The sequence below is a fragment of the Mytilus galloprovincialis genome, chromosome 10, assembly GCF_965363235.1.
Source record: "Mytilus galloprovincialis chromosome 10, xbMytGall1.hap1.1, whole genome shotgun sequence".
Lineage (NCBI taxonomy): Eukaryota > Metazoa > Mollusca > Bivalvia > Mytilida > Mytilidae > Mytilus > Mytilus galloprovincialis.
The window spans coordinates 70302069-70316574 of record NC_134847.1 but is presented as its reverse complement, the minus strand read 5'-3'; the positions used below and the strand labels follow the sequence as shown (position 1 = coordinate 70316574).

General features: G+C 34.0%; 1 long non-coding RNA gene across 1 annotated transcript; it reads right to left on the bottom strand.

Moving 5' to 3' along the window:
- Positions 1-1124: 1124 nt before the first annotated feature.
- LOC143048266 (uncharacterized) lies at positions 1125-14040 on the bottom strand. Its single transcript, XR_012969776.1, has 3 exons — positions 12977-14040; positions 6297-6395; positions 1125-1229 (listed from the first exon to the last, which is right to left on the bottom strand). It is a non-coding gene; the product is annotated as an uncharacterized LOC143048266 (long non-coding RNA).
- Positions 14041-14506: the final 466 nt, after the last annotated feature.

The following is a 14506-nucleotide window of genomic DNA, read 5'->3' as shown; positions in this document are numbered from 1 at the left end:
TGTCATGAAGTATTGCCAGTTTCCCAGTAACAGTACTTCAGATTTGGAATGCTCCTTAAGGTGAATTTCTTGTCAAAAACCAAATTCATCACATTATGTAGTGGAGCTTATGATTAGGTTGCAATTCCCTCAAGGAAAGTTGACCTAGACCATTTTTTTTCCATTTTGTTCATGCATATGAAGTTTTTGCTTACTTTTATAACTCTCATACATTTTCATTTTTTCATTTTAAAACTTATGGTCTTGTCAAACAATAAGGAAATGAATGCTGTTGTGAAGTTCCCAAGTATCTGTATGGAAAAGGGGAATATTGCTCCAACAAGAAGTTATCATTTCAGAAAATGATGTATACAAACATTACTAAAACAATATTCAAAACACATGATTTTCACATTTAGTAAAAACACCACAAAAGCTTCTAAATTGACAGTATCAGGGGTTTCATTATCTTTCATGTTGACTGGTACTTTCTACGTTTCTAGGTGGTACTTTTCAATTTATTCCATGAATATCTTATATAAAAATTTCTACATCTAGGCAGTACTTGCCAATAGCATAGGAGGGTAAAAGTACCGGGTACCGCCTCCTAATGAATGGCCTGAGTATTCAAGTTAAATGTCAGTTTTGATTTCATGCCAGTTATCTCCCTTTCTTTACTAATACATAGGGTATCTTTAAATATGTGGTTCCCAATGTTAGATGCACAGGTTTACCAAATTGTAGAAGATTGACATACTGTTAATTCAGAAATTATTGCAAGCTTTTTATTATTGCTAAAAATGCGACAGAAATGTAAACGCAATAATTCAAACTCACAATTTCGAAATTATTTATGAATTAAACAGGATTTTTCTCAAAATCGTCAAAATTAAAATCGCATTTAAGTCTAAAATGACAAAATTGCAATAATTTCATAATTTACAGTAATTTAATTTAACTACATAACAATATACTCCATATACCTCCAAGCCCTATATTTAGATGTATTTTTAAAGAACCATGTGTATTATACACTCAAGAAGAGTCTGACTCTGTATTGAAAGAAGAAGAATGAAAAATTAAACACTTAACATCAATTAATCAGCCTGATAAAAGAAGTTACACCAAGCTGATCAAAACTTACCTTTAAATTTGTTCTCAAAAGCATTAAACTGTTGGTTTAGTAAAGTAGTCCAAGTACACTAAATGATTCCACAAAGTACAGGTTATCAGTTGCAAGATAATAGCTCCTAGACGAAAAACAAAAGAATTATGACAAAATGTGGAGGAGTCTGATTGATGTACGATAGATACATGTATAATCCTTCATCACAATACAAGTCTGAAAAATTAAATTGACTTAATTCTATCAGTTTGAGCGACTTTATTCTATCAATTTGTGCATACATTCTATTGATTAAGAAAATTCAATTGGTAGTTTTAAAAGGTTTTAATGATTAAAACTTTGTGCAAATACACAATTTGTAATTGAATCAAAATTTGAGCAGATATGCTAAGGCAATATCAAATTAGTGGTAGGTTTTATCATGGTAATAAAGATTGGTTTCTAAATGTATATTCCTGCAACTTGTGAAGGCAGGAATTGCATTTTACAATGTAAATAAATGGAGAATATTTCCATGGGACAGAGATGATGCCCATATAAAGGGTAAATGAGAACTGTAAATTATAAGTGACTCCACCCAAATTAAAACTGTAGCTGTGTTATAAGGTCATAAGCATTGTGCATAAGTTGCATGACATTTGGTAGAGGAAATCCAAGTTACAGAATGGAAACAACAAATTCAGCATTTTTTTGCATTTATAAAGGGGCATTAACTCTAAAATGGTAAAATTGAGGCCACCCAAATTCAAACCTGATCTGTGTTCTGTGATGGGCATACTAATGGACAAGGGTAACACTAAATGCCCCTTCCCTGCAGTAGGATTATAAAGATCCGAAAAAAAAGCTTAAACTTTAGATTGCACTAACACTGCAACCAAACTCTTTTCTAAATTCCATTTTCATAAAAATCTTATTTCTTATTGGTACCAGCTTATGGTGCTTAAACAGCTATATTGCAATAAGTAATAAAGCAGGTGTCTTTAAAAAGAATTTGAATAAAAAATATTTGTTTCATTAAATAAATACATATCAAATTTGACAGTCCTTATATCTAGTCTGTTCTCAAATATTCTATCTTGTCTGGAAATGTATTAAATCCATTAAACTCCCTAATTCCTAACAGAGGAATTTGAATATTTAGATTGAGCAAAATGAATTTGAAATCTTATATCCTGATTTTAAATCATGTCAAAGTAAAGAATTTTTTTTTTTTAATGTTTTAGATCAGCATGCTACAAACTGACACAACAATTACTATACACAATGGTATGCAGGGAGTATGATATTTTCACAATGTTTATAAAATAAACTATATCAATAATCAGTAGATGCAATAACAACCACATCTATCATATTTTCCTATCCACTTATAATATGCTTCAGGCAAAAGGGAATGGCTATGTCTGTAAAGTCGATTTACTAACTGATTCATAGCAACCTTTTTTTTCACTTCTGCTTTATTAAAACTGAAGTAGAAAATGTAAAGCCCTTTATTTTGTTTATGCTATCTCACTTTAATCTGATGCAATGCCTTGACAATGTCTTGACAACACCTATTGTTGTATGTCAAATTACAGGAGGATCGAGTGAAAATAACAAAGATTTTTTTTCTGATGTAAAATATCTTTTTTATTTGACTAGAATATCATTGCAAATTTAAATGTAATGAATTAATCAAACACAGACTCCATCATATATTTTCAAGTTTTCCTTAAAAAAGATCGAACCAACACTGTCTTGTAAACTAAACACTTCTTGAGTTAAAGGTAACACATGCATAAATAACAAAGCTTGTGAATTTAGTAGATCTGTTTCAAAAACTCGTAAATTAAATGCTGAACTGAAATCTGTTATTAAGGATTAAAGTTTCACAAGCCATTGTAATGTAAAAATTGATAATTTAACAGCTGGAATAAGAGGAATCTGGTTACAAGTTTTAATCAATTCAATTAGAGACAAATGCTTCCCAAACAGAAGCATGTCAGGCCAAACCAAATTATATCCTGTTCATGACAAACATAATAAAAATGGCTCATGTTTTTTTCAACCTAATTTCAAATTTGATTTTCCTGGTATTAAACTTACAAGTTAAATTTGTTGTGAATAGAATTCTGCACAAGGAAAAAAAAGGCTCACATCTATATGGTTTCATGTGACTACTGAATCGTGCTTATTCTGGATTGGATTTTTTAAAGTAATTTTTGTTTTCAAGTAAAAATACAATTGTTCCTACATGGACACAAATAATAATGTAGAGATCTTTTAAAAGTCATGTGTCATTTTGATTAATACTTAAATGATAAAAGCTGCTTTAAATATAATCTGATATATATCCTGAAATTTTATTATCAATTTATCCAAATGTCATTTGCCCATTGTAAATTTGAAATTATTTTAAAGGTTGAAAAACACATGAAACATAGGTATGTTGTTTTTAGACCTATAAATGTCTTTGTAAGTTACTTGGCTGCTGGTAATTGCTATTTATATGCCTATCATTTGCTATTGTTCATAGCATTGTATAGTGTGGCAGAGGTCTATATTTCATTTGAAAGTCATTATTCAAACTAGAACTACCTTTTGAACGAGTCATTTGAAAGGGCCTCTCCTCTCGGACTAATACTTATCTGTCCAAGCTCTTAACTAAATTCTTGTAGGATATTTCATGTAAACAGAAACATGTTATTCAAAACATGGACATAATATCATTAGTAAACAGAATGTGTCCATAGTACACGGATGGGACATCCGCCTATCATTTTCTATGTTCAGTGGACCGTGAAAATATCTCATTTGGCATTAAAATTAAAAACATCTTTTTATAGGGAACATGTGTACTAAGTTTCAAGTTGATTGGACTTTAACTTCATCAACAACTACTAGACCAAAAATTTAACCTAAAGCTGGACAGACGGATAAACGAACAAATGAACATATGGACAGACCATGGACAGACGGACGGACAGAGGAATGGACAGATAAACAGACACACAGACCAGACAACATAATGCCCATAAATGGGCCAAATAAATGGATCTCTTTTGTAGGATCAATAGACCTTCAAGTTATTTGAGCAGCAGTATGGGTTTTGCTCATTGTTAAGGCTGTACCAGTGCCATATCCAGGGGTTTCTAGGGGTTAGAACCCCAACTTTTATTTTGACGATCAATGCATTTGATGTGGAACATATATTTGTATCCCTCCTTTCTCTTGAGTTGGACCCCCCTTTTTAAAATTGCTCTGCCCCTGTGTTCTGTGACCTATAGTTGTTAACTCCTGTGTAATTTGGTCTCCGATTGAGAGTTGTCTCATTGGCAATCATACGACATCGATCTTGTTTTTTTAATATATTCAATAATAAAAAAGTCATATTTTTGTAAAACAATTTTGCCTCAAATTCTTCAATGACTCTTGATTATTGAAAATCTTTACTTTAAAAAAAAAAATGCTTAACTGAATTACAATTGTTATAAAGTAATATTATCTATCATGAAATTTTCAAACCTGCAACCTAGTTGTTATTAGAATCAAGTGTTGATAACAAGATAACTTGGTGCTATATATATAACTGGTTCTGACAGACACCATTTATTTGGAAACAGACTCTTGCAAACATATTCATCAAAGATGATTTGGTTATGACATCTGATCATAACATTAATGAGAAGTCAGAAACATTGTGTCAATGAAATCATTTATAATGGACGACAATAATTAAATTTCGACAAATCGGTAGAAAACTAATCTTCATTGAATGCGGTGTTATTCCCAAGATTCTAACTATCCACTTCATTTTATACCTACAAGAAGATGCTTGGCCGAGATAACATCATTATGGACTCCTACATCTCAGTAGATTCACAGTTCTGACGACAAATAGCCATTATTTGTGGTTAATAGCAAAATTTGTTCTCCCTAATTTAGACATGGTGTGATTTTTATTAGAAAATAGTCGAATGTCAAATGAACTATGTTATGCAGTTTATAGAACAGACATAATGAACAGACATTACAATAAAAGTAGTCTTGGAGTTTGTAACACACAATGAATGATAAAAGTTATTAAGAAAATACTCACCCCCCCCCCCCCCCCCCCCCCAAAAAAAAAAAGTTTTCAAAAACAATTATTTTGTGCTTTCTTTTTCCCTAAAAATCTATGAAATATTCCATATATTTGACAGACCGTACAATAAAGACTTTGCACATGATATCTAATGCAACATTCATACACACTTTGTAGAACATCACTTTTTTACGCCAAATGTAATAAAACTATACTAGATATCATTGAGATGGGAGCCATCTCTGTGGGCCCCGCTGTGAATAATGTGCATTAAAAAATTGTATCTTTACCATAGGACATGGGTTTGTCAACTGAAATCAAAGTTTTTGACCTTGACCTTTGACCTATGAAGTTGTAAATAAATTATGACACACCCTTTGGTGTTGGTTTATAAACATGTCAAGTATAAACTTTGAAATGATAAAGGTTCTCAAGATATAGAGCGGACACGATCTTTACCATAGGACATGGGGTGGTCAACTGAAACCAAAGTTTTTGACCTTGACCTTTGACCTAGGAAGTTGCACATAAATTATGACACACCCTTTGGTGTTGGTTTATATACATGTCAAGTATAAACTTTGAAATGATAACGGTTCTCAAGATATAGAGCGGACACAATCTTTACCATAGGACATGGGGTTGTCAACTGAAACCAAAGTTTTTGACCTTGAACTATGCCCTAGGCAGTCATTCATAAATTATGACACACCCTCTGGTGTTGGTTCATATACATGTCAAGTATAAACTTTGAAATCATAACGGTTCTCAAGATATAGAGCGGACACGATCTTCACCACAGGACACAGGGTTGTCAACTGAAACCAAAGTTTTTTGACCTTGACCTTTGACCTAGGAAGTTGTACATACATCATGACACGCCCTCTGGTGGTGGTTAATAAACATGTAAAGTATAAAGTATGAAATCATAATGGTTCTCTAGATATGGAGCGGACACAAAGTGTTACGGACGGACGGACAGACGGACGGACGGACAGACGGACGGACGGACAGACGGACGGACAGACAGACGGACGGACGGACGGACGGACAGACTGATCACTATAGGGGACCGCCTTTGGCGGGACCCTAATTAACATTTCACCTACTCCTTAACAATTTACTTACAATACTTATGCTAATGTTTCAATCAGTCAGTTGTAACAAGCATAAGCAACATATGTACTGTAGGTAAATCTTTTCTTCTCTCAGTTCAAAGAATGAACACTGAAAAAGAGAGAGAACATAATAAATATTCTAAAACATCTACAGTATTAAAAGAAAGAAAACAAAGCTTATGAATTTACACAAAACATTTTCAGCATATATCTGTGGTAGGTAATATTGCTAAGTGTCAGAATAACTGTGCTGTCACAATGTATACAGTATAGGCATAAATCTTTTATTTTTACTTTTGTCACAAATCTGGCAAAGTTTCCACTATAGAAGCAGCAAATGCATATATACCATTAAAAAAGTGTGATGATTGAGAGTCAAAGGTATAGTTATACTATCAGTAAGCAACAATTATGCTAATATAAAAACAAGAATGTCCCTAGTACACAAATGCCCCATGCACACTTTCATTTTCTATGTTCTGTGGACCTTGAAAATGGAGTAAGAACTCTAACTGGCATTGATTGGACATCAACTTCATCAAAAACTACCTCGACCAAAAACTTTAACCTGAAGCGGAACAGACGGACGAACAGAGGGAACACATAGACCAGAAAACATAATGCCCATAAATTGGGTATAATTAGAAGATGTGGCATGATTGCCAATAAGAAACTTCTCCAATGTTAAAATGATGTTGTAGTAGGTAATCATAGGCCACTATAATATGGTCTTCAACAATGAAGCTATACAAAAGCTATCGACCATGAACCAGGGGACAGGGCTTTTAATAAACTGGCTATGTTCTAATAGTAATGCAACTTAATAGAAAATATCATTGATCTATCACAAGTATAGTGCCTATCTAACTGACTTGAGCAGAAAACATTGAGAACTGCCTGTTGATTGAGAGCCTCTGGACCATGACCTAGGGATAAGGAAGGGCTTCAAAATAGTCTTCAAACTGATATGCACTGATATTTATGCAGCTCTATAGAAAAAGCAACAACGATTTTTGTTACAGGCAAGACATAACACTGTCAGTTTTACTCTTGATTTAAAATCAATTGTGGATTGACTTTCTTTGAATAGTAAGGCTAACAACTTAATACTTTCAAATATGCTTTAAAATCTTTGACTATTATCCAGGGTTTCTTTTACACAGGAACACCTGCAAAATTTTATTATTTGCTTTGTGTTACGGCCAGAAATCGCCTTCAAATTGTAGCCAACAAAAGACACAAATCAATAATAAAATTTAACAATATTTATTATACAAAAGTTTACAAGAAGTATTACACAAATATTACTGTCAACTTAACTGTCAAAATATGAGTCCAATCTTTTATCTTTATCTGTATCCGGATATCTTTCGGAATCCAATCTGAATATTACGTTCACTACTAAGGTCACAATCAAGTATGATGTTGTTTGTAGAATAAAAGTGTCAATCCAAATGCTGTGAATGCTAATGTCTATCGATGTCTAAGTCTAAGTCCAAGAGTGAGAGTTTAACTTTAGTGTCTGTATATATATAGTTGTCATGGAAGATTCTAGAACTGTCTATAATGGAACATCCTAGAAAGTTACAACAGAAGTTTCTAGTAAAATGTAGAAGTTTATATAACGCATCTTTTATTAGGATCATTCTGGATTATTCTGTAATTGTTCCAGTGATTTCTAAACTGCACAGTTCTAAGATTATTCTGTAAACAACTATCAGGCCACACAACACAAATCAGGCCAACATAAATAAATACAATAATTACAATATCATAATATTTGCTGGAATTATTTACCCCACAACTTAACTAACCACTTTACTAAAACTTATTCAGTATAAAATCCAATCCATGAATATAATCATCAATGGAATACCAGTACATATAAACATACAAAACTAAACTCATACTCATACCCATACTAAACATTTGAGACAAAATAACCACATGAATAATTCATGTATATTACTAGTTATCATTCCAACTGACCGTCTATAGTCTCATGGCACCATTCTTATTTAAGTGCAAGAGGTTGTGGGTACTTTTCCCAGTCTAGGCAAAACCAATAGATAAAACATTGTTATAAAAAAGGGGCGACAGATACCAGAGGAACAGTCAAACTCATAAATCGAAAATAAACTGACAATGCCATGGCTAAAAATGAAATAGACAGACAGACAAATAATAGTAAAAAAGAAACAACATAGAATACTATAAGCTGCTTCGTCAAGAACAATTCACTATGTAGGAGTAGGAGAAAAGACAAGCCGGTGCGAAATCAGAATGTGGTTTCAGGGTAAGTTGACATGTCGTCCTACAAACTGTGTACAAACTAGCACATTAAAATTATGTCTGAGCTTAAAGTCATAAGAAACCTCAAATTAAAAAATATCATGCATATGTTTTTTATAACTAAATGGATAGTTTTCATTATACAACTTATGTACATATACTTTTTTCTGAGGAAAATTCTTTAATTTGTCCACATTTAGAAGAAGTTTATTTATTTTTAATTGCTTGCTTCCAGGAAGCAATTCGCCGACATATTTTCCCTATGCATAGTGACCTGAGCGTAACCCTCCTCGTAAAAATCCGGTGATCGCAATACGCATGGATCTGTCATTAAAATAAACAATTATCTGATTTTACATGTTAAACACGTGCTCAATACCCATGCTTTTTGTTATTTATTTATTATAAGGTGACAATCGGTAAACTTCGGCTTTAAAACACGGTATTTAATGAGCAGCCATATTTGTTAAATCATAACAGACAGAGAGAAAAAAAATTGACGATTATACGATATATTGGCGTAAAAAATGGCAAAATCGTGCACAGAGTTCTAAGTTCATGATATATACATGCATTGGTTCAAGAATTAGATAAACATTATTTTTCACCACTCACTGGTTTCATATGACTTTAATGGGTGTTATGTGTCATGAAATAGAAGTTCCTTCATAAAATAAATTCCAAATGAAGGAAACATTGTGAAATATTGTTTCCATGTTTATACATATTGTTTCCACTGGAAGAAATATTACAGTATTTGTTCATGAGGGAAACTAGAGGCTCTCAAGAGCCTGTATCGCTCACCTGATTCTACTTGGGTTTTTCATATACATTTTGTAAAAAGAAAAAATTTGGCTACAAAGTAACAACACTTGGCCAGCACCTCATTAAGAAAGGAACATTTATGCTATGTTTACTTTCATTCTATTCAGTGGTTCTCTAAAAGAAGACATTTGTATGTATTTCCCATAGGGTCCTATGTTAAACCAAGTCCCCTGCTGGAAGCCACCTTGATTGATGGATTGGCTACAAAGTAACAACACTTGGTCAGCATGTCATAAGGAACATTCATGCTATGTTTGACCTCATTCCATTCAGTGGTTCTCTAAAAGAAGACATTTGTATGTATTTCCCATTGGGTCCAATGTAAAACTAAGCCCCCCGCTGGCAGCCATCTTGGATGATGTATCGGCTACAAAGTAACAACACTTGGTCAGCACCTCATAGGGAACATTCATGCCAAGTTTGGTTTAATTCCATTCAGTGGTTCTCTAAAAGGAGTCATTTGTATGCATTTCCCATAGGGTCCTATGTTAAACTAAGTTCCCCGCTGGCGGCCATCTCGGATGATGGATCAGCTACAAAGTAACAACACTTGGTCAGCACCTTATAAGGAACATTCATGGCATGTTTTGTTTCATTCCATTCAGTTGTTCTCTAAAAGAAGTCATTTGTATGCATTTCCCATAGGGTCCAATGTTAAACTAAGTCCCCCGCTGGCGGCCATCTTAGATGATGGATCGGCTACAAAGTTTCAACACTTGGTCAGCACCTTATAAGGAACATTCATGCCAAGTTTGGTTTCATTCCATTCAGTGGTTCTCTAAAAGAAGACATTTGTATGTATTTCCCATTGGGTCCAATGTAAAACTAAGCCCCCCGCTGGCAGCCATCTTGGATGATGTATCGGCTACAAAGTAACAACACTTGGTCAGCACCTCATAGGGAACATTCATGCCAAGTTTGGTTTAATTCCATTCAGTGGTTCTCTAAAAGAAGTCATTTGTATGCATTTCCCATAAGGGCCTATGTTAAACTAAGTTCCCCGCTGGCGGCCATCTCGGATGATGGATCAGCTACAAAGTAACAACACTTGGTCAGCACCTTATAAGGAACATTCATGGCATATTTTGTTTCATTCCATTCAGTTGTTCTCTAAAAGAAGTCATTTGTATGCATTTCCCATAGGGTCCAATGTTAAACTAAGTCCCCCGCTGGCGGCCATCTTAGATGATGGATTCGCTACAAAGTTTCAACACTTGGTCAGCACCTTATAAGGAACATTCATGCCAAGTTTGGTTTCATTCCATTCAGTGGTTCTCTCAAAGAAGTCATTTATGTATGCATTTTCCATTGGGTTCAATGTTAAACTAAGTCCCCCGCTGGAGGCCATCTTGGATGATGGATCGGCTACAAAGTAACAACACTTGGTCAGCACCTTATAAGGAACATTCATGCCATGTTTGGTTTCATTCCATTCAGTTGTTCTCTAAAAGAAGTCATTTGTATGCATTTCCCATAGGGTCCTATGTTAAACTAAGTCCCACGCTGGTGGCCATCTTGGATGATGGATCAGCTACAAAGTAACAACACTTGGTCAGCATGTCATAAGGAACATTCATGCTATGTTTGACCTCATTCCATTCAGTGGTTCTCTAAAAGAAGACATTTGTATGTATTTCCCATTGGGTCCAATGTAAAACTAAGCCCCCCGCTGGCAGCCATCTTGGATGATGTATCGGCTACAAAGTAACAACACTTGGTCAGCACCTCATAGGGAACATTCATGCCAAGTTTGGTTTAATTCCATTCAGTGGTTCTCTAAAAGAAGTCATTTGTATGCATTTCCCATAAGGTCCTATGTTAAACTAAGTTCCCCACTGGCGGCCATCTCGGATGATGGATCAGCTACAAAGTAACAACACTTGGTCAGCACCTTATAAGGAACATTCATGGCATGTTTTGTTTCATTCCATTCAGTTGTTCTCTAAAAGAAGTCATTTGTATGCATTTCCCATAGGGTCCAATGTTAAACTAAGTCCCCCGCTGGCGGCCATCTTAGATGATGGATCCGCTACAAAGTTTCAACACTTGGTCAGCACCTTATAAGGAACATTCATGCCAAGTTTGGTTTCATTCCATTCAGTGGTTCTCTAAAAGAAGTCATTTGTATGCATTTCCCATTGGGTTCAATGTTAAACTAAGTCCCCCGCTGGCGGCCATCTTGGATGATGGATGGGCTACAAAGTAACAACACTTGGTCAGCACCTTATAAGGAACATTCATGCCAAGTTTGGTTTCATTCCATTCAGTGGTTCTCTAAAAGAAGTCATTTGTATGCATTTCCCATTGGGTTCAATGTTAAACTAAGTCCCCCGCTGGCGGCCATCTTGGATGATGGATGGGCTACAAAGTAACAACACTTGGTCAGCACCTTATAAGGAACATTCATGCCATGTTTGGTTTCATTCCATTCAGTTGTTCTCTAAAAGAAGTCATTTGTATGCATTTCCCATAGGGTCCTATGTTAAACTAAGTCCCCCGCTGGCGGCCATCTTGAATGATGGATCGGCTACAAAGTAACAACACTTGGTCAACATCTTATAAGGAACATTCATGCCATGTTTGGTTTCATTCCATTCAGCGGTTCTCTAGAAGAAGTTCAAAATGTAAAAAGTTAACGACGACGACGATGGACAAGGACGGATGACAGACGCCAAGTGATGAGAAAAGCTAAGTTGGCCCTTTGGGCCAGGTGAGCTAAATAAGGGGTATATAATATTTATCCCTGTCAGATTAAAGAATAATCTAAGAATACAGAAAATACTTATAGCATTGGGTATAGCAAAGTTTCCAGGAGTTTCTGTAAGGAGGAACAAATTTATGTTGACAAAAGCATGGTAAAGTATATTTGTATCACATCAAATGTTTTTCACCCTGATACAGAGGTGGATTTTGGGGTTGGCAGGTGGCAAAGCCCCCACCCTTTAGTGAGAAGATTTGGTTGATTATCCACGGAATCACTAAAGCAAGACTGAATCAGGCAGTGCCTCCTTCCCCAATATGACAATTTCTGGATCCGCCACTGTGATATATGTAACAGTAACATACTTCTGCTATTTGGTGTTTAACACCACCCATCTATTTATCCAACAAACCCATACTATGTTATAAATAACCATGGTTTAAATTTTGAATGATGAAAAACGTTTTAATCCTTTTCAATTTAAAATGACATGAACTAATCCATGTAATCTGACAACAATTAAGGCAATGCCACCTTTAATAACTTTTGGTTTAAGGTTTTGAACCTTTCTGAATAATTTAAATTGTAATTTATCTACTAATATCAACGAGTTCTTTTATTTTCTAATGCCAAATACAACCAACAAAACATTACAATAATCTAAATTACAATTTTAGCTACAATGTAACATGGGAGATAATTCTTAGTAAAAACAATTCTTAAAAAGTAAAAAATGGGATTTTTGGGGGATTCTTAATAAAAAAAAAAGTACTGCCTGTTAATAAAAAACGAATCTTAATTTATCTTTAAAAGCCAGCAACTTAATTTAATATTTAAAAGTGTTCATAAAACACTAATAGATATATACTTACCCTTTAATATTGCTGACGTAAGTGAATCACAATTTTAAATATTCCGACTACATTATTTCAAGACCCACGAACAATAGAGATCAGTCAGTAGTATCAACACCTTTCTGGTTGACAAACCAACCTTGAATGATACAAAGGATTAGAATATCAATTATAGACTCATGATGCAGATTTACCAGTGATATCAAATTCATCTTTTTATTGTGTTGAGGACATGAAGATATTTGATATCAATTAAAGATGAGACGATAAGAAGAATTATTGTTATAATATCAATAAATTGTACAATGTTGTTTAAATATAGAGCTCTTTTTAAAATAGAAACACATTAATGTTCCTCATATTTCACATATTTTACATTATACGTATATGTAGATTAACGCCAGGCAAGTTTGAAATTCATAGGCTTGTAAAAAACTTACAGGAAAGAGTGATGTGATTATGTATAATTTGAATTATATCAATTTTCATAGATCCATTAGATCTTCTTCAATAACTTTGGTTCATTTTAGCTTGTTTATAAATAAAATTAAGATGTGTTATGATTGTTGATGACACAACTCTCTACAATAGAACAAATGACACAGAACAACTGTAGGTCACAGTAACCTAGGTTACCCCAGTCATATACCAGTTACAAAGTAATGTGCTAGTGAAGAATTGGTGTGTGCTCAAAATTCTCACATATGGTCTGGATGCAAAAGTACCCTGCCACATCCACTCTGTAGTTTTGTTAGATTGTATTTCTATTTCTAGCCATCTGATGAGTTAATCCATTTCAAATGATTTTTATAGATTGTTCTTATGTTATACTAGTGCACCACTATACCAGTTTAGGGAGTGGGTTGGGCACTTGTAAACAAGTTTAACCAAGCCACATTTTGTATGTGCCTGTTCCAAGTAATTCAGTGGTTGTCATTTGTTGCTGTGTAATATATTTGTTTCTCCAATTCTATGGAAATATATCCCTTTGCGAACCCATTGTATAAAAAAATTTAATCAACGTGTGGTTGTTGGTGATTTCAGAAGATGATTGGCTGAGTCAAAGGGTCATAACCTTTCTCAACTCCCTGAAATGATAAAAAAAACAGGTGTAAATGAAATTGACAACTTTGTGGAAAGTGAAAGGAACTCAAAGGGGATTTTTTTTTAAAAAGAAAAAAATTGATCTTTTAATCATTAGAGAAACAGATTGTTACACAGTTACGTGTGGATTATCGGATTTATCCAATCTCGATAGTTAAATTATAAATTTTAAAGTCTTCGCCAAGGCTCGGACTTTAAATTTGATAATTTAAGTATCTCCATAAATCAGATAATCATAATCCACTTGTATCAATGTAATAATCTATATTTATCATTCACTAAAAAAATATGCTGTTATTTTTCTTTTTTCTTTTGTATTACATTTGAAATTTCAGGGCCTTTTATACCTGACTTATATGCTGTATGGGCTTTTCTCATTGTTGAAGGCTGTACTGTGATATACAGTTGATAATTTTGGAGTCATTTGGTCTATTGACAATGATT